The 19,072-nt window shown below is 40.9% G+C and overlaps 1 protein-coding gene across 3 annotated transcripts in view; it reads left to right on the top strand.

Annotated features, from left to right (window-relative positions):
- Nucleotides 1–19,072, top strand: part of amotl1 (angiomotin like 1) — a 255,112-nt gene that overhangs the window by 226,676 nt on the left and 9,364 nt on the right. The window lies entirely within an intron of this gene.

The raw sequence follows: 19,072 nt of genomic DNA, 5'->3' as shown, positions 1-19,072 counted from the left end.
TTAATGCCAACAAAGTGTTCAAGTCTATGCAAAGAATGTTGTGGTCAGTAGTGTCAAACGCTGCACAAAGATCCAATAGAACTAATAGAGAGATAAAACCACGATCAGATAGTGTGTTCACTGCTATGTGTGTGCACTTTGTATGCGTTCAATGTAAAGGCTCTAACTTTCACTTTCACTTTTTTATACACACTGTGTGTGTGTGTGTGTGTGTCTGTGTATTCCATTTTTGAGAGTAACATTATTTTTGGAGGGTATTTGGTCTTATTTATTATATATTTATTTCATTTTTTCAGTTAAAGGCAGTTCATCATTGAATCAGAATCAGAATGAGTTTTATTGATTACACATACGAGGAATTCTTTTCGTGACAGAAGCTCAGCAGTGAAAAAAAAATAAAAATAATAAAATAATAAAAAAATACAAATAAGTAGGTAAGGAATGACAATATACAAATTGAAAATTATATATACAAAGCAACTAAACAGCATTAATTAGGAAAACATTGTATCAATAATGTAAAATGACAGTTGAAGGCAGTTCATCATTGAATTCAGTGATGTCATCATCTCAGTTAACCCTCTGGAGTATACGCATTTGAGTCATTTATATATATATATATATATATAAATATATATAATTTTTTTTAAAGCATCATGCAGCTCCTTTAATTTAAATCTACCTTTATTCGCATCTGCCCATGGAAACCTATATGAACACTTGGGTTGGGTATCGATTGGGTTTTCTACGATACTGGTGCCTATACTTTTAAAACGGTACCGGTGCCTAAACGGTGCCTGAACTGATACTTAAACCAAACAAACAACAACAACAAAATAATAATCATTTGAATAATAATCTAGTGAGATTTTTAAATGCACAAGCAGTCTCATAAAAACCGGTGCTCCAAAAGGAGATCTGATCTCACCATCATCAAATCAGACTACTTTTGGATTCAATAAATTTTGGATAATTATCACTAGATTATTTTTTTTAATTAATTGCAAAATAAATGTTTGCAAATTTAAACTGATATTTTCTACTGACACACTACAGAAAAATATATGAATAACTGGCCCTAAAACCAGTTTAAGACTCACGCACAGTAGTGTATGTATAAAGTATGTACAAACCTGATTCCAAAAGTTAGGACACTGTACAAATTGTGAATAAAAACAGAATGCAATGATGTGGAAGTTTCAAATTTCCATATTTTATTCAGAATACAACATATATGACATATCAAATGTTCAAACTGAGGAAATGTATCATTTTAAGGGAAAATATCATGGCATCAACACATCTTAAAAAAGTTGGGACAAGGCCATGTTAACCACTGTGTGGAATCCCCTCTTCTTTTTATAACAGTCTGCAAACCTATATTCTTTTTTTGCCTATAGAGTTTTAGCCGGCAACAGTGAATGGCATGGTGGATTGTGTTCACCGACAATGTTTTCTGGAAGTATTCCTGAGCCCATGTTGTGATTTCCATTACAGTAGCATTCCTGTATGTGATGCAGTGCCGTCTAAGGGCCCGAAGATCACGGGCATCCAATATGGTTTTCCAGCCTTGACCCTTACGCACAGAGATTCGTTCAAGATTCTCTGAATCTTTGGATCATATTATGCACTGTAGATGATGATAACTTCAAACTCTTTGCAATTATTTAATTGTAAATTTACATTACATTAAATAAATTAAATAAATTTAATGTAATTTTTTGAATTCATTTTTAACAACAATGTGTACAGTGTCCCAACTTTTTTGGAATCAGCTTTGTATAATTAAATTAAGTATAATTAAAGTATGCATTCATATGTGTTAAGGGCTAGATTATTGTTGGAGAAAACAGCTGTGGTGTGATGATCAGTGAACAGCAAAAACTTTAAGTAGATGGGATACCGACTGCTCCCTCTTGACCTTTTGTAAAATGTATTTATGACATAGTACTGCACGGATACAGATATTCTAACAGTCTCTGATAAACACACACCTTGTAATTTAAGGGGATTGACTCTGAGGCGATTGTGAATTAGAGTACAGTTTATGGAGCAAAATGCTATAATCCCGTAAAAAAGCCAAGCGATGCCCATGCTTCTTGTGTACATTTCGGAGAACCAGGACAAATATTTAAATCGATCGCACAGGCATTTAAGAGGCACCGAAATGAGGTAGAAGTGTGGGGATACATTTTAAGTGAGAGCAAGGTTACATCTTGCTATCTTGTAAAATACATTGTTACAGTTTTCATGTGTCAAACACAACTATGCAAAAAAGGTTTTTTTTTTGTCATTTTTTTTTTTTTTTTGGCAAACATTTTTGCCCATATGACAGTGATCTGATAGTATATAAGTTGTATTTCTGTTTTGCATAAAACTGAAGAATATCTGGTACATCCTACACTGTATTCTAAAAAGTATTATAATAACTTTTGCATAGATTTTATTGAAAAGAGCTCAAGCTCATGTAACCAGAAGTTTTAAGATATATGAATATGTTAAGAGGTACCATCCTAGCAGTTTTGTGCATGCATGAACGCCATGTAGAGTGACCATATTTTAGTTTACCAAAAAGAGGACAGTGGGCGTGGGTGGGTCGGGGGGCTGGGGTGTGGTTGGTTGGTGGTTAAAGTAGTGCCCAAAATGGTGCAATGACCATATCCCATACATCAAAACTGAAAATGTCCTTCACAAAACTTAACATCTAGCACAGTTTAATCATGGGTAGAATGCAAAATGTTTAAGTACAAGCATTTAAGTAAAATGTAATTAAGCAACATTTCAAACTTTAAACCCACAGGGAAAATCAATCCATTAACAGTTTAAAAGTAGCCATAGGAAAATAAAAATGCGTAGGTCTACTTGGGAACTCTGCATTCAACACGAGCTGCAGGAGTAAGATTTGACTGTTCACAGTTTGAGGAGAGAGAGATGACTGATTCAAAAGAGATTTAAATACTCTCCGTATTGATGACAGCTCCCTGATGTGCAAAAAATATGCAATATATGAATGTTTGCAGGAAGTGGGCGTGATTGGACACAAAAATCATAGTGGTCAGAAATTCAGTGGGAGCGTGATTAAGAAATCAGTCCCTGGCAGCGCTCTAATACAAAAATGCAATGGTGACTGTAAAAAGCAAAAGCTGAATTCCCAACATTTTGGGCGAATCAGAAATCCCGTCCAGAAGCATTTTTTTTTTTTTGGTTTAAAAAAGAGGAAATATCCAGGATAAAGAGGAAATATGGTCACTATAACGTCATGGCAACGTACAACACAAATTACGTCATGGGCAAAACACTTAACGCAACGCGTCATTGCGTGTAACTAATTTAAATCAAGCAAGCTTCTATGCATAGGACACGAATTGTTGGCCAAATAACACATTAGCGGACTGGAGGGAATAATATGTATTTTTTTTTCACATGCGAGTACCTATAAAGCACTTTAGAGATTCAACTACTTTCTTATTCTGGGGAAGTTGTGGCCTAGTAGTTAGAGAGTTTGACTCCTAAACCTAAGGTTGTGGCAGCAAAAATGGCTGCCCACAGCTCTGGCTGTGTGTTCACGTTGTGTGTGTGTGTGTTTGTTTGTGTGTTTGTGTGTTCTGTGTGGTGTGTGTTCACTTTGGATGGGTTAAATGCAGAGCATAAATTCTGAGTATGGGTCACCACACTTGGCTGTATGTCACATCACATTGTCACTTCCCCTCCTGCCTGGATCTTTGGCCCACATCACTCACTGCAGACCAAGCATGTTATTGATAAAGCTGCTGTGAAAACGTGGGCAAAGAGGACAAGGTAGAAGTTGGGATGAAGCGATCTTTATATAGGTCAAGCAAAAATACTTAGTCGTGTTGTCTATAGCGCATTGTGTTTGGATGTTTACACTCTCAAAACCGGAGACAAACTGAGAGGTCCGTGTTCATACCATCCTCTAGATGTGCTGTCAGTCCTGTGCCGGTTTCCCTGTGGATTTCCAACAAATAACATAGAAGAAGACAAGGAAAACGAGGCAGGCTTTCTGTCAAACTGTTGCTGGAGTCTAGAACCAACCTAGCCCATCATGGTTTTAATGACTTGTGGGACTATCATCTTTTAATTTACTGGCACTCACTGGAACCATCATATAAATCAATTCGGCTGATCGCTCCGGAAATCTTCGTAGATCATCCCATACATCGGATGCCATATCTCCGTAAAGGTGGGGGTGTAAATCTCCAATATCTTGAACCACTGTATCGTGCATCACCGTCAGTAGGTGACTCTATATTGATCAAAATGGCACTGGTTAATTCTAGATCACTCTGCAATAAAACTTATATCCTGAGGTATTTCTACACTTCTAAGTTATTGGATATTGTTTTATTTGTGACTGAGACGTGGCTATCAACCAGTGATGTAAGCCCTTTTGCTGACCTCGTTCCCTCAAACTGTAAGTTTTTTAATTCCCCCAATCTATAGGCAGGAGTGGATTTCTAGCATAATTTTTTAAAAACAACTTTAATTGCCATTGTGTGGAGTCCGAACATTTGTATAGTTTTGAACTGCACACTTTTATATAAGTCAGCATAGCCTGTGCAGTGTGAGGTGGTATATTGGCCACCCAAATCTTCTGAATTCATAGGGGTTGTAATTGTGGGGGATTTTAATATCCATGTCTGCTGTCCAGCAGACCCCCTAGTTAAAGACTTTTTTTGAATCTCATTAAATCTTTAATCTAGTCTGTAAATGGTCCCACACATGAACATGGACCTAAATTGGATACAATTTTATTTCATGGCATTTCTTTGTGTTATGTAGATGTTCATGATGCAACTTTCTCTGACTATAAACCAATAATTTTTGGGGCATCTTTTCCATGTCAGAATATTAAATCTCTAGTGCATGTCTGTACAATATACTAAATTCTAGCATTATGAACGATTTTTCTGTGGCATTTGTAAACAATCAAAATGTTACTGCCTTTGAAAACCCTTAATCATATTTGAGTCTATTTTAGATGCTGTTGCACCCTTGAATGTGAGGCATGTAAAACCTAAGGCAGAACCCTGGTTGAATGATAATACACAAGCACTTTGAAAATCTGCAGAAGAGCAAAGCGTAAATGGCAGGAGGACAGGCTCCGAGTATCATATGTAATGTTAAGAGAGTCCTTGCATACATATCAAAGTACTTTTAAAGCAGCAAAGGCAAGTATTTCTCTGAAATTATTGAGAGAAACTGTCACAGGCCTAGAGTATTATTTAATACTATTAACTATCTTATTAATACAATAATGTGATTGTGCCTGATATTTCTTGTGAAATTTTAAGGCATGTTTAATATTAGATCTCATATTCTTCCTGCTGTTATTAATCCATCTGTACATCTGTGTTTGCCTATGCTGTTTGATCATTTTGAGGTTCTTCATCTCTCTGGCTTGGTGAAAATAGTAGAACAGTTAAAGCCATCAGACTCCCCAATTGATAATGTTCCATCAAATCTAATCAAACAGGTTTTTGATATAGTTGGGCCTAGTGTTTTATCTATTAGAAATAGTTGCCTTGTATCAGGGGCTGTTTAAATATATGTTTTTCCATTGCCTTGGGTCAATCTAATAATCTTCGGCTACTCTTACATGTGGGATTCTCCAAGGATCCATTTTGGGTCCCATTTTGTTTTCATTATATATGGTTCCAATTGGGCATAAAAAAAACACAGCATACGCTGATGACACAAAAATATAAATGCAATTAAAGTAGGTGAGTAGCTCACTAGGGCATCTTCTTGCATTTTTTAATGACCTGAAAACTTGGTTGGATGAGAATGTTTTGCATATGAATAAATCTAAAACAGAGATTAATGTGTTTCCACCCCCAAGTATGTCTCGGTTACGTATGGTAAGGAGACACCATGTCAGTGACCGATGCAAAATGGGATATTGCTTCGATAGACCAATCTACTTTAAGTGTAAACTAAACAAGCCAATGCACATTGGCATGCAATTATTGCATCCAGCTGCCGCTGATCACAGTGTGAGTATAAGAAGGCAGCAGGTGCAATGCATACCAGGTATTCGCTGAGGAGCCAAGCGACCGACGCAAAATGGGATCTACTAAAGCACCATAAGTGCTGCCCCTTCCAGTGCCCTGTGTGAGCCGCCTGCGCCCCTATTAGGTGTACGCGGGGGCTCGGAACAAGAAGTTCCACTCACCATTGTCAAAGCACTACCTCACTGGTGAGATTGGATAACACTAGGAAAACGTACCCGTTCCGCTTGGAACAGGGATGCTGCGGACGCCCCATCCTTCCTGCAGGAGGTCTCGGGGGCAAATACACCCGTTGGCTGAGTACCGAGAGAGGAATTAGTTTAAGTCTTTTTGTTTATCTTATTTCTCTTATTAGCTTAGTGACCACACTTTAGTCATGCATCTTTCTTTCTCTTGAGAGATCGCTTCTTTCTCTTGAGAGATCGCTTCTTCTTCTGTATTAACCTCTTATCTGCATACGAAGCTCACTCTTAAGCTACAGCGCCCCTAGTGGCACTTAACGGTAATAATAATAAAATACAGAAAATGAATAGAAACGAAAATGTGGCAGTAACACTCCCACCAATCTCACAACTCTTACTGTGGGATTTCTATGACTTACACTCAGTCTGACAAACTGAACATGAAAATAAACACAAACCCTTAGTCTGCTTCTAGCAAAACAATAACCTTATGAATAGGTCGTTCTAATGAGACTGTCTTAGTCACAAGTTTACTGTGCTTGTCATATGTCCTTTCACTAACCAAAAGTCGAACCTTTCTCACTTTGTTATCAGTTCCTGGATAGACATCAGTGACTTTGGCAAGCTTCCATTCATTACGTGGTGCCATGTCATCTTGTCATCGTGCCACTACATCATTTATCTTCAGATTCCTTCTGTGTACATTCCACTTCTGTCTTGGTTGCAAGTTGAGCAAATATTCTTTCCTCCAACGAATCCAAAACTCATTGGCTAAATATTGTACTCTTCTCCATCTTTTTTGAAGATACATATCTTCTTTCCTAAATTCTCCTGGAGGAGGTTGAACAATGGTTGACTTCATAGTGAGAATGTGATTGGGCGTTAATGGCTCAGGACCTGTTGGATCACTTAAATGTTCGATGGAAAGTGGCCTACTGTTGACAATCGCCATGACCTCATACAACAAGGTTCTCAAGGATGTACTGTTGAGTCTCTTTGCTGACTGGTCAAGGATGGCTGAAAGAACACTATGGATGGTCCTGATCTGTCTTTCCCATATTCCACCCATATGGCTTGCCCAAGGGGGAATCATGAGAAATTCACATCCAAGCGCTTTTACCTTCTCCTGATTAATTTCTTTCATGAGATCTGCGAGTTCTCTCTGGGCCCCAATGAAATTGGTTCCTCTATCACATCTCAGTTGATGCACATTTCCTCTTATTGCAATAAATGCTCGCAGAGCATTTAGAAATGTGTCTGTACTCAGGTCGTCTACTACTTCAATATGTATGGCTCGTGAACATAGACAGGTTAGTATGAGTCCATATCTCTTGAGCTCCTTTCGTCCATCTTTGACGTATATTGGTCCAAAGCAATCCATTCCAACATAAGTGAAAGGCGGGGTAGACTCAGTTCGTTCCACTGGCAAATCTCCCACACTTTGATGCTCCGTATTCCTTCTGTATTTGCGACATCTTACACATTTGAAGATGTATGATAAAACTGCACGGCTGCTCCCAAGAATCCACCAACCATTTGCACGCAACTCATTCATAGTCATTCCACGACCTTGATGTTGAACCTTCGTGTGAAAATGTCTGATCAGCAAAGTTGAAATATGACTGTCCTTGGGAAGTATGGCTGGATGTTTTACATGCGGGTGTAGTACAGCTTGACCCAAACGTCCACCCACTCTGAGGATTCCTTTTTCGTCCAGAAACGGACTTTGTACAGATTATGATTTGTGGTCTTGGAAACTGTTTTCTTTGATTTTAGACTCTTTATCTCTTCTGCAAAAGCTTTCTCTTGAACAATTTTGATGACAAACAGTTCTGTTTGTTTTCTTTCTTCCAAAGTTGTACTTTCTTTGATCCTTTGTATATCACCCTTGTGTTCCTTGACCTTTCTTCTCAAGATTGCAAATGCTCTTATCAATCTGGACCATTCTGAAAACTTCTCAAATCTGCTGAAAATAGTTTGCTCTTCCTTTGCATTGATGGTATACACAGAGGCTTTGCGAAGTTCTGGATCATTTTCCCTGATCTCTCCCACCTTAACATCTCTCTCAGGAATGTTCTTCTCCCAGAGAAATGCTGGCCCCTCAAACCATTCAGAGGACTTCAGTTGTTCTGCGGTTAAGCCTCGAGAAACGTAGTCTGCAGGGTTCTGCTCTGATGCGACATACGCCCATTGTTCTGGCTTTGTGCGTTACTTGATCCTTTGTATCCGATTCGCTACGAAGACTTGAATCCTTTTGGCATCATTATTTATGTAGCCGAGAACAACGGTGGAGTCTGTCCAGAAAAACTCAGCAATGTATGGGATTTCAAGTTCTGTCCTGAGTAGATCACTGACTCTAACTGCAACAACTGCTGCTGAGAGTTCGAGTTGAGGGATAGTTGTGACACTAGTAGGTGTGACTCTTGACTTGGCCATTACCAAGCAACAATGGACTTGATCTGATTGGTTAATGACTCGCAGGTAAGTACAAGCACCATATCCATTGACACTGGTGTCTGCGAAGTGATGAAGCTCGTAGCTTTTAACCTGACCAAAATCTGTAGGAACATCTTTGAATCTGCATGTTAGCTAAATTTGGAAGGTCTCTAATGCAGGATTCCCACTGGGGTTTTAAGTGCTCTGGAAGCTCGTGGTCCCACCCAACCTTATCCTTGCACATTTGCTGAAGAATCTGCTTTCCCAAGAGGACGAACGGTGCAATAAACCCCAGGGGATCGTAAATGGAGGCGACAGTAGAAAGTAAACCTCTTCTTGTAAGGGGGTTCAACTTGACTTGAACTCTGAATTTGAATGTGTCTGAAGTGACGCACCATTCAACTCCAAGAGCTCTTTCAATGCGTGGTAAACTTAAAGACAGGTCAAGGTCTTTCACTGTGGCACACTCTTCTTCTGGAATAGTGGACATAACTCTCTAACTGTTACACACAAATTTGTGGATTCTTAACTTTCCTTTGGAACAGAGCTCTCTTGAGTCTTTGAGCTGAATGGAATCATCAGCACTTCTCTTCCCTCCATTCAGGACATTGCAGAGAACCGCTGTGCATCTCGGGCCAGAAAAATCTGTAGCGACTCCTCTCACCCCCATTATGGTCTGTTTATTCTGCTGGCCTCCGGAAAGAGGTTCCGCAGCATGCGGTGTAGGACCACCAGGTTCTATAACTGTTTTTTCCCCAAGCCATCAGACTGTTGAACACTTAGAACACTTTGTTGCATTGACATTTACACTGTACTGAAACTGTGGCCTATGCAAACGAAATTTCATTCTGTACACACTTGTTGTATACTGAATGACAATAAAAGTCTGTCAAGTCAAGTCAAGTCAAATACTACTCCGATTCTTCCGGGTTTGTGTGGGTGATAGACCCCATGATGTGGGATATACCATGCAGGAGTGTTATTCAACTCTTTGTCAGGGACTCTTTCAGCATCTCCTCTTGAGATGATGTCATCCATGACGTTTGTGTAATCATTGTAATATGATTTGTCTTTCTTTAATCTCCTTTCAAGACACTTTAGGCGATGCATTGCATATATTCTATTGTCTGGTAATGTGGGTCTTTCGTCACGAAATGGTAGTGGCATCTCATAGTGGCCGCTCTCATTCTGTGTGATGTTTTCTTTGAGTTTTGTGAGAAACTTTAAATCTTCTTGTGATACAGGGTTGCCCTCAATGGCTCTTTCAGAGAAGTCTCCTTCAAGTGCTTTGATAATGTCCGAAGGGGTGATGTCCTTTACTGTTGTCCTATTGACATAGTGGACTTTGTTCTGAAGCTTTAGAGAAGGCTTAAGCTCTGGGATGACTTTCTTGACAATAATGCGATGACTAATTCCAATTGCATCTCCATAGTTCAGTCAGTGATTGGTTTGTCCAACTATACTCCAACCAAGATCGTTGCGCTGAGCGTATGGCTCGCCTTCCTTGCCTGACACAATCTCTCTCGACAGAAGAGCTTGTGAGCAGTTGTATCCGATCAACAATCCTACCTCGCAATCTTGCAAAGGTGCGATTTCTGATTGAAGGTGTTCCAGATGTGGCCAAGCTTTAGCTGTTTCATTATTTGGAATGTGAGCTTTGTTGGCTGGAATGAATTCTCGTGTGTATGTAGGAGGTAAAGTGATTCTTTTGCTTGAGTAAAGGCCACGAACTTGAAGATTTTGAAGTCTGTCAGACTGAACAACTGTAGTCTGGGAAGACATAGTAGACAGTTCTAGTTTAACAGGTTCTTGGTTTGTCTCTAGTAACTTTGCAACTTCACTGAGAACAAATGTTGTTTGCGCTTTGCGAATCCAGTAAGGCATACACAAGAACTTCTTTGTGTTTTGTGGAAGATGAAAGCCACACAGGACTGATTGCAGCTGTCTGTGTGTTATTTTTTTGACTTGCGACTCGGTTAGTCATAGCCATGGCTGTAACTTGTTCTTGAACTCGGTCGCTTTGACTTGACCTTTCGTTGCTTGGATTTGGATTAGCTATTGGTTGCCTTTGTTCTCCTTTGTCCTTAACTCTATCTTCATGAAGACAAGTCGGATGCTCTTTACTGCACCTTTCACAAATATTGCGGTTGGTACAGCTCTTCGAATGATGGCCTGGTTTGAGACAACCAAAACATAGCCTTTCTGACTTAATAAAGCTGACTCTGTCTGACACAGCCTTTCCCAGAAAACTTCTGCATTTGTGTAAACTGTGCTTAGGTTTCTTACAGAATACACATACCAGTTGTATCTTTTCTTGTGAAGTCGTCATCAGGGTTTTAACTCCAATTTCTTTCTGTTTTGTAAGCATCGGTTTGTCTGATTTGTTAGGCTCACATTGTTTAAGTGACTGTAAAGATGTAACAGGATTACAGGCTATCTTGGCTTCTCTCGATAGAAACTCAACAAACTGGCTGAAAGTGGGAAACTGATTTGTTTGTTCTTCAATTTCAATAACCTTGCGGTTCCAACTAGCAGCAAGCCAGTCTGGAAGTTTGGAAAGTATATTTTGGTTCTCATTGCAGTCATTCAAGATCTCTAATGACTTGATGTGAGCTGTAGCAGCTTCACAACTGTGCAAGAAATCTGCAAAGTCTCTTAGTTCGAAACTGTCTCTTGAGGTAATTTTGGGCCATGCATGCAGTTTGTCTCCAAAGGCTTTCGCGATTGTGAATGGATTTCCATATCTTTCATCCAGAATCTTCCAGGCAGCAGCATATGCAGATTCAGTTCCAAGCAGGAAGTATCCTTCAACCGCTCTCTTAGCCGGTCCACTCACATATCTCCGAAGGTAGAATATTGTCTGGGACATTTTTTTGGTCTATCAGCGTTTGAAATGACAGCTTCCAGTCACTGTAACTTAAGGAATCCCCAGAAAACTCAGTAGGTTCCGGAACAGGGATACGGCTAGCACTTAGTGCACTTGCTAGCACTTTAACAAGATCTGATGTACCATCACTTGTAGGAGTGGCTGCAGCTTGGGGTATGACTTGTTTAAGCAGAGATGGGAAGCTTACATGTTCAGCGTCTTTCATTTCTGTGTTAATCTTTGTTACATCGATCTTTTGCGCTTCTACTGCACTCATTTGGTCATAAACCTGCATCTTTGCTTGTGCTGCCTTTAGATCTTTGACCTTTTCCAGGTGCAGTACTTTTCTTTTCTTTTCATCAAGTGTTCTCTGCAGAGCTGCATACTCTGCTTCTTGTTGAGCCTTAAACTTTGCTTCGTCTGCTTCTCTCTGCATTCTTAATCTAATTTCTTCTGTCTCTCTTTCTAAGCGCTTTTGTCTAATCAATGTTTCTTCTACTGCTTTTTTCCTGACTTCAGCTTCTAGTCTTTCTATCTCTTGCTGTTCCGTTTCTTGTTCTTCTGCTTCTGCTGCGGCTTCTTGACGTTTTATAGAGGATCTATGTGAATGCTCAGATGAGTTCGTAGTGGTGTTGAAGGAGCTTGACTTATTGCTTACAGTTTGAAAGAGGGAGCCTGCTTCCGGCCAATCTTGTTCCTCTTTTCCTTCCAATCGGCTGGTTGCTTTATTCACGAGGAAACCTGAGATCTCCACACACAGATCTACTCTGCGACATGACTCCTGATCCGTTGGGGTGAGCTTACGTAACTCTTCATAAACTTTTATGACATCTGCACAAAGACCTCTAATATGTTTTCACTCTCTGACTTCTTCTAAGTTGTACTGATTCTTGCTGCTCACTAAGATCAGTACATTGGGTTTCTTCAGACTGCATCTGGGGTTCTGCACTATTTAGTGGTGTGTTTGGATCAGTCATTTTAACGTCTTGTCACTTGTCACTAAACAGCAATCTTTACGTTAACTAAAAGTCACCCCTGTACTGCAGGCAGTTAAAATATAAAGGCAGAATAAAATAAAAATGTAACACTGAATCTTAATGCAGTAATATGAATGTAACTTAAATTACTGTCAACTTAAATATACCCAAAACGTATTCAAATAAGAGTTATTCACATTTAAACTGTTCACATAAAATACAGAATTTTACAAATAGCCCAATAAAACAAAAGTACTGATGCTTAAACTTAGGTGCTTTAGAACTTACACTGTGGCTTAATAAAACAAAACTAGGAATAGCAAAACGTTACTTTCACTTTTCACAGTTTGATTAATCAACCATAAACTTGTGTTTTGTTTTCCATGTTTAGACAAACCCTTAACTTATGAGTGTCCACACATCTTATGGTCTTATCTTAAAGTGTTGCTCTTCAAATCATGTGCTTTGGTCCCGTGCGCGCTCCCCGCTCTGTTCACGTGCCGATCACGCTGTGGCAAGACTGCTGCTCCTTTGATCATGCCGCCTCGCCTCCACCCGCATGCAGATCAGTCCGAGTTTTCACTGTAATTCCTCCAGGTACCAACAGACACAAGTGGCTTTCTCATACTGATGGATTTATTGAATCCAGCTTAGTCAGGATCATAAACACACCGTGAAAACTAAAAGCACAGAACAAACAATAATTAGCTTAAAGAAAGAAATCTGACAGATAAAACTATTTTGACAAATACAACATACAAAACATACCTCGTTGGCTGAGTACCGAGAGAGGGATTAGTTTAAGTCTTTTTCTTCTTCTTTTTGTTTATCTTATTTCTCTTATTAGCTTAGTGACCACACTTTAGTCATGCATCTTTCTTTCTCTTAAGAGATCGCTTTTTTCTCTAGAGAGATCGCTTCTTCTTCTGTATTAACCTCTTCTCTGCATACGAAGTTCACTCTTAAGCTACAGCGCCCCTAGTGGCACTTAACGGTAATAATAATAATATACAGAAAATGAATAGAAACGAAAATGTGGCAGTAACACACATATAACATACATTTAGGAGTACATGGAGAAATTTGAGGTCATAAAAACCCTCTTGGGAAGGTAGAAGTCTGCCGGGGAAACACAGGCTCTAAGGCTATACCATGGACTATACACATACGAGAACCACTTAGGTCTCAATATGGAACCCTGCCTTCCATGGTTCTCACGGATACAAAATGAAGGCCTGGCGCCGGATGTTCCGCTGCGTCCAGCTGCCAAGGGTGATGGAGGATCACAACAGGGTCTACAGTATGAACACTCTGGAGCAGTTTAATCAAGCCGACACTAACCAGGGCCTCTCAGTGCCACTACCCGTTTGAGGTGAGAACACAGGAGGATACTGGCTCTACATGAAGGCTATAGAGCCTAGTGAACGTGTTAGGGGCCGCCCAGCCTGCAGCTCTACAAATATCTGTCAGCGAGGTGCCACGAGCCACTGCCCAGGAGGATGCAACACTTCTAGTTGAGTGAGCTCACAACCTGAATGGGCAGGGCACACCCTGAGCCTTATAAGCCAGGGCTATGGCATCCACAATCCAGTGGGCCATCATTTGCTTAGAGACGACAGTCCCCTTCTGCCGGCCTCCGTAACAGACGAAGAGCTGCTCTGAGGTCCTGAAGCTTTGTGTCTGGCACCTCAATGCTCGGACAGGACAGAGCAAAGCCAGGGCTGGGTCTGTCTCCTACAGGGGCAATGCTTCCAGGCCGGGGCCTCAGAATTACCTGGGAGTCAGCCGGCCCAAACTCTAGGCACAAATTGTCGACCGAAAATGCATGCAGGTCCCCTAGGCTCTTGATGGAGGCCAGTGCAAGCAAGAGCAGAGTTTTCAATGAAAGAAACTTTAGCTCAACTGAATGCAAAGGCTCGAATGGGCCCTGCTGTAGTGATTTAAGCACTAGAGTCAGGTCCCAAGAGGGTATAGAGGGGGGGGGGCGGGAAGGATTTAACCTCCTGGCCCCTCTAAGGAACCTGACAATGAGGTCATGCTTACTCAAGACTTCCCATTCACGGGGTCATGGTATGCTTCAATAGCAGCAACATGGACTTTGAGGGTGGAGGGAGACAGCCTTCGCTCCAGCCCTTGCTGCAGAAAGGAAAGCACGACTGTAATCGGGCATCTTCAGGGGTTTTTGGCGAGAAGAACACCACTCGACGAACAGGTTCCACTTCAAGGCGTAAGTGTGTCTCGTAGGCGGTGCTCTTACCGAAGTGATGGTGTTCACTACCTCTTGGGGTAGGTCAACTAGAACCTCCGTCTGGGGACCAGACATGGAGTGTCCAAAGGTCTGGACGTGGGTGCCAAATGGTGCCCCATCTCTGAGTCAGTAGGTCCTTCCTCAGAGGAATTGGCCAAGGATGGGCTGTCGCAAGGAACACTAGTTCGGGGAACCAGGTCCGAGTGGGCCAATATGGCGCCACAAGACTTGCTCCTCGTCCTTCCGGACTTTGCAACGTGTCTGTGCAAGAAGGCTGACTGGAAGAAACACATACTTGCGTAGGCCCCGCGGCCAGCTGGGTGCCATGCCGAGAGTTCCTTCGGTCAGAACAACTGGCAGTGAGAGGTCAAACAGAAGCAACAGGTCTACATGAGCGGCTCTGAATCATCTCCAAATCAGCTGGACCGACAGGGGATGGAGTCACCATTCTCCAGGGAGCATTGCTTGAGACAGCTTGTCGGCTGTACGGTTGAGCAGGCCTGGAATGTGAACGGCACAAAGTGACCTCAGAACCTTCCGACTCCAAAGGAGCAGGTGGCAAGTGAGTTGTGACATGCGACGGGAGTGCAGACCACCTTGTCGGTTGATGTATGCAACGGTCGCCATGTTGTCCATTCGGACCAGCACATGCTTGCCTCATTAGAGACCTTTGAGACAGTTCAAGGCAAGGTGCACTGCTAACAACTCAAGGCAATTGATGTGCCACTGCAGCTGCGGGCCTGTCCAACCCCTAAGACTGCATGCCTGTTGTACGTGGCCCCCAAGCAAACCACAGCAAAAAGTTTCAGTGGGACCACTGTCCTGCCCTTGAACGCTTTCAAGCAGGCTAGCACCGACCACACACGTTCCTCTGTGAGGCATGCTGCCTGTTCAACCGAATTCAACTCCATACGGAGAAAAGAGGTCCTCAGCCATCAGCCAATTATCTAGATAGTTGAGAATACGAACACCCTGCTCTCTGAGGGGAACAAGAGCTGCCTCCATGACTTTCGTGAAGATACAGGGAGACAGGGACAGCCCGAAGGGCAGGACCTTGTACTGATATGCCCGTCATTCGAACACAAACCACAGAAAAGATCTGTGGCATGGAAGGATGGATACATGAAAGTACGCATCCTTCGCCCTCCGCCACCTCAGCGTGCTTGACGCCCAGACACGTGAGGCAGTGATCGTGACCATCACTAGGTAACGACCGCATCCAGAACGGCATCCTTATAAGGACGATCCGTCGTCTTTATAAAGACGTACCTGTGAAGCTCTACCCGTGAGGAAATTTGCTCTTAGGAAATGCTCTTTTGGTGCTGTGGCACACAGAGGAGATGGCCACTTGCAACACAACACAGGGTAGTGCAGCCTGAAGTGTGAAACCCACTCGACACTGGAACGACCGCCGCTGAAACGCCGTCTTGCCAACACAGGAAGCTTTCCAGAGCGTGCTGAACTCGCAGTTCACCGTAGACACAGTTGAGGTAAGCAGAACGATACTGTCGCTCGGTTTCAAAGAGAAAAGCTGGTATGCATATCACCTGCTGCCTTCTTATACTCATGCTGTGATCAGCGGCAGCTGGATGCAATAATTGCATGCCAATGTTGGACAGTGTTTTCCCTACTTCCTGTTTGCCTTCTGTAGCTAATCGTAGCTCCGTGTAGCTGTTTTTATTTTTATTTTTTTTCTCTAGAATCTTTATATTACTATCACTCTCTGTTTTTTAAAGTGATAAAATATAACTTAAATCACACCATATTTCTAATATTATCGATCAATCTTATCAGATTAATTTTTATCGTTCACATTTATTTTATATCCGTGAGTGCAGTACACCTGCAAAGCGTTAGCACTCGTTAGCTTGTCATTAGCGTTTTCATTCAAACCTATCGCTGTTTTCTTTTATTTTCTTCACTATAGACCCCCTTAGGAACAGTTTCACTGATTCTCTACTACAGGAGAGGAAGAATTGTATAAACTTGTTAAATTCTCTAAACAAACAACATGTATGTTAGACCCTCTTCCATCTAAGCTCCTAAAAGAGGTGCTTCCAGAAGTCATACATCCTCTTCTGACTATTATTAATTCCTCATTGTCATTAGGATATGTCCCCAAAATCTTCAAACTGGCTGTTATTAAGCCTCTCATCAAAAAACCACAACTTGACCCCAAAGAACTAGTTAATTATAGACCAATCTTGAATCAAAAAATGGTATATGTGAGAATTTCCAGTCAGGATTTAGACCGTATCATAGTACTGAGACTGCTCTCCTTAGAGTTACAAATTATCTACTCTTATCATCTGATCATGGGTATATCTCTCTATTAGTTTTATTGGATCTTAGTGCTGCATTTGACACAATTGCCCACAACATTCTTTTGCATAGACTTGAACGCTTTGTTGTTGGCATTAATGGAAGTGCATTAGCATGGTTTAAATCGTACTTATATGACCGCCATCAGTTCGTAGCAGTGAATGAAGATGTATAATATCGATCACAAGTGCAGAATGGAGTACCTCAAGGCTCAGTACTAGGGCCGCTACTCTTCACGCTTTATATGTTACCCTTGGGAGATATCATCAGGAAACATGGTGTTAGCTTTCACTGTTATGCTGATGATACTCAGCTCTACAGTATATTTCTTCGCGGCCCGGTGAAACACACCAATTTGAAAAACTAATGAAAAGCATAGTCGATAAAAAAAACTGGATGACGAGTACTTTCTTACTGCTAAATTCAATGGTGTTAAACAGAGGTGTTAATTATAGGACCTAAAAACTCTGCTTGTAATAACCTAGAACACTGTCTAAGACTTGATGGTTGCTCTGTCAATTCTTCGTCATCAGTTATGAACCTGATCGCAATCTTTCCTTAGAAAGCCACGTTTCTAGCATTTGTAAAACTGCATTTTTCTATCTCAAAAATATATCTAAATTACGGCATAATGTAAAATGCAGAAATGGTAATCCATGCATTTATGACCTCAAGGTTAGATTATTGTAATGCTTATTATTATTGGGTGGTTGTTCTGCATGCTTAGTAAACAATCTACAGCTAGTCCAAAATGCAGCAGCAAGAGTTCTTACTAGAACCAGGAAGTATAACCATATTAGCCTGGTCCTGCCAACACTGCACTGGCTCCCTATCAAACATCATATAGATTTTAAAATATTGCTTATTACTTATAAAGCCCTGGATGGTTTAGCACCTCAGTATTTGAATGAGCTCCTTTTACATTATAATCCTCTACATCCTCTACGTTCTCTAGATTAAAGACCCATCTCTTTAACCTGGCTTACACATAACATAATAATATGCTTTTTATATCCAAATCCGTTAAAGGATTTTTAGGCTGCATTAATTAGGTAAACCGGAACCTTGAACACTTCCCATAACACCCTATGTACTTGCTACATCATTAGAACAATGGCTTCTACGCTAATATTTGTCTGTTTCTCTCTTATTCCGAGGTCACCGTGGCCACCAGATCCAGTCTGTTAGTCCATACTTAGTATACACTTACACTATACACTTACATTATACACTTATATTTTGCACATAATTTACATGTAAATACATAACTGTTTTTTTGTAATATACCTGCCTACAATTGTCATTTGTATATTGTCATTCACTATCTACTTATTTGTATTTTTTTTATTCTTTTATTATGTGTTTTATGTTCTGTCTCTGTCATTCTGTTGTACTGCGGAGCTTCTGTCACGAAAACAAATTCCTCGTATGTGTAAACATACCTGGCAATAAAGCTCATTCTGATTCTACAGATCCCCTGTTAAGACCTTGTCTCAGAGGACCACAAGGACAAGACCACAGGAAACAGATGATTCTTCTGCACAATCTGACTTTGCTGCAGCCTGGAATTGAACTACTGGTTTCGTCTGGTCAGAGGAGAAGTGGCCCCCCAACTGAGCCTGGTTTCTCCCAAGGTTTTTTTCTCCATTCTGTCATTGATGGAGTTTCGGTTCCTTGCCGCTGTCGCCTCTGGCTTGCTTAGTTGGGGTCACTTCATCTACAGCGATATCGTTGACTTGATTGCAAATAAATGCACAGACACTATTTAACTGAACAGAGATGACATCACTGAATTCAATGATGAACTGCCTTTAACTATCATTTTGCATTACTGTTCTCCTAATGAATGTTGTTCAGTTGCTTTGACACAATGTATTTTGTTTAACACTCTGTTTTCATCTTCAGTTCTCTCTTCATAGCAGTTCAGTCAGTGTACTGTTTGAGTACATGCATTACTCCGGGATATTGGTTTGTTCGAACTCAAAGGGAGTGTCAGCCACATTAAAAAAGTT

The sequence above is a fragment of the Carassius gibelio genome, chromosome A15, assembly GCF_023724105.1.
Source record: "Carassius gibelio isolate Cgi1373 ecotype wild population from Czech Republic chromosome A15, carGib1.2-hapl.c, whole genome shotgun sequence".
NCBI classification, from domain to species: Eukaryota; Metazoa; Chordata; class Actinopteri; order Cypriniformes; family Cyprinidae; genus Carassius; species Carassius gibelio.
This window is presented reverse-complemented; position numbering and strand designations above follow the sequence as displayed.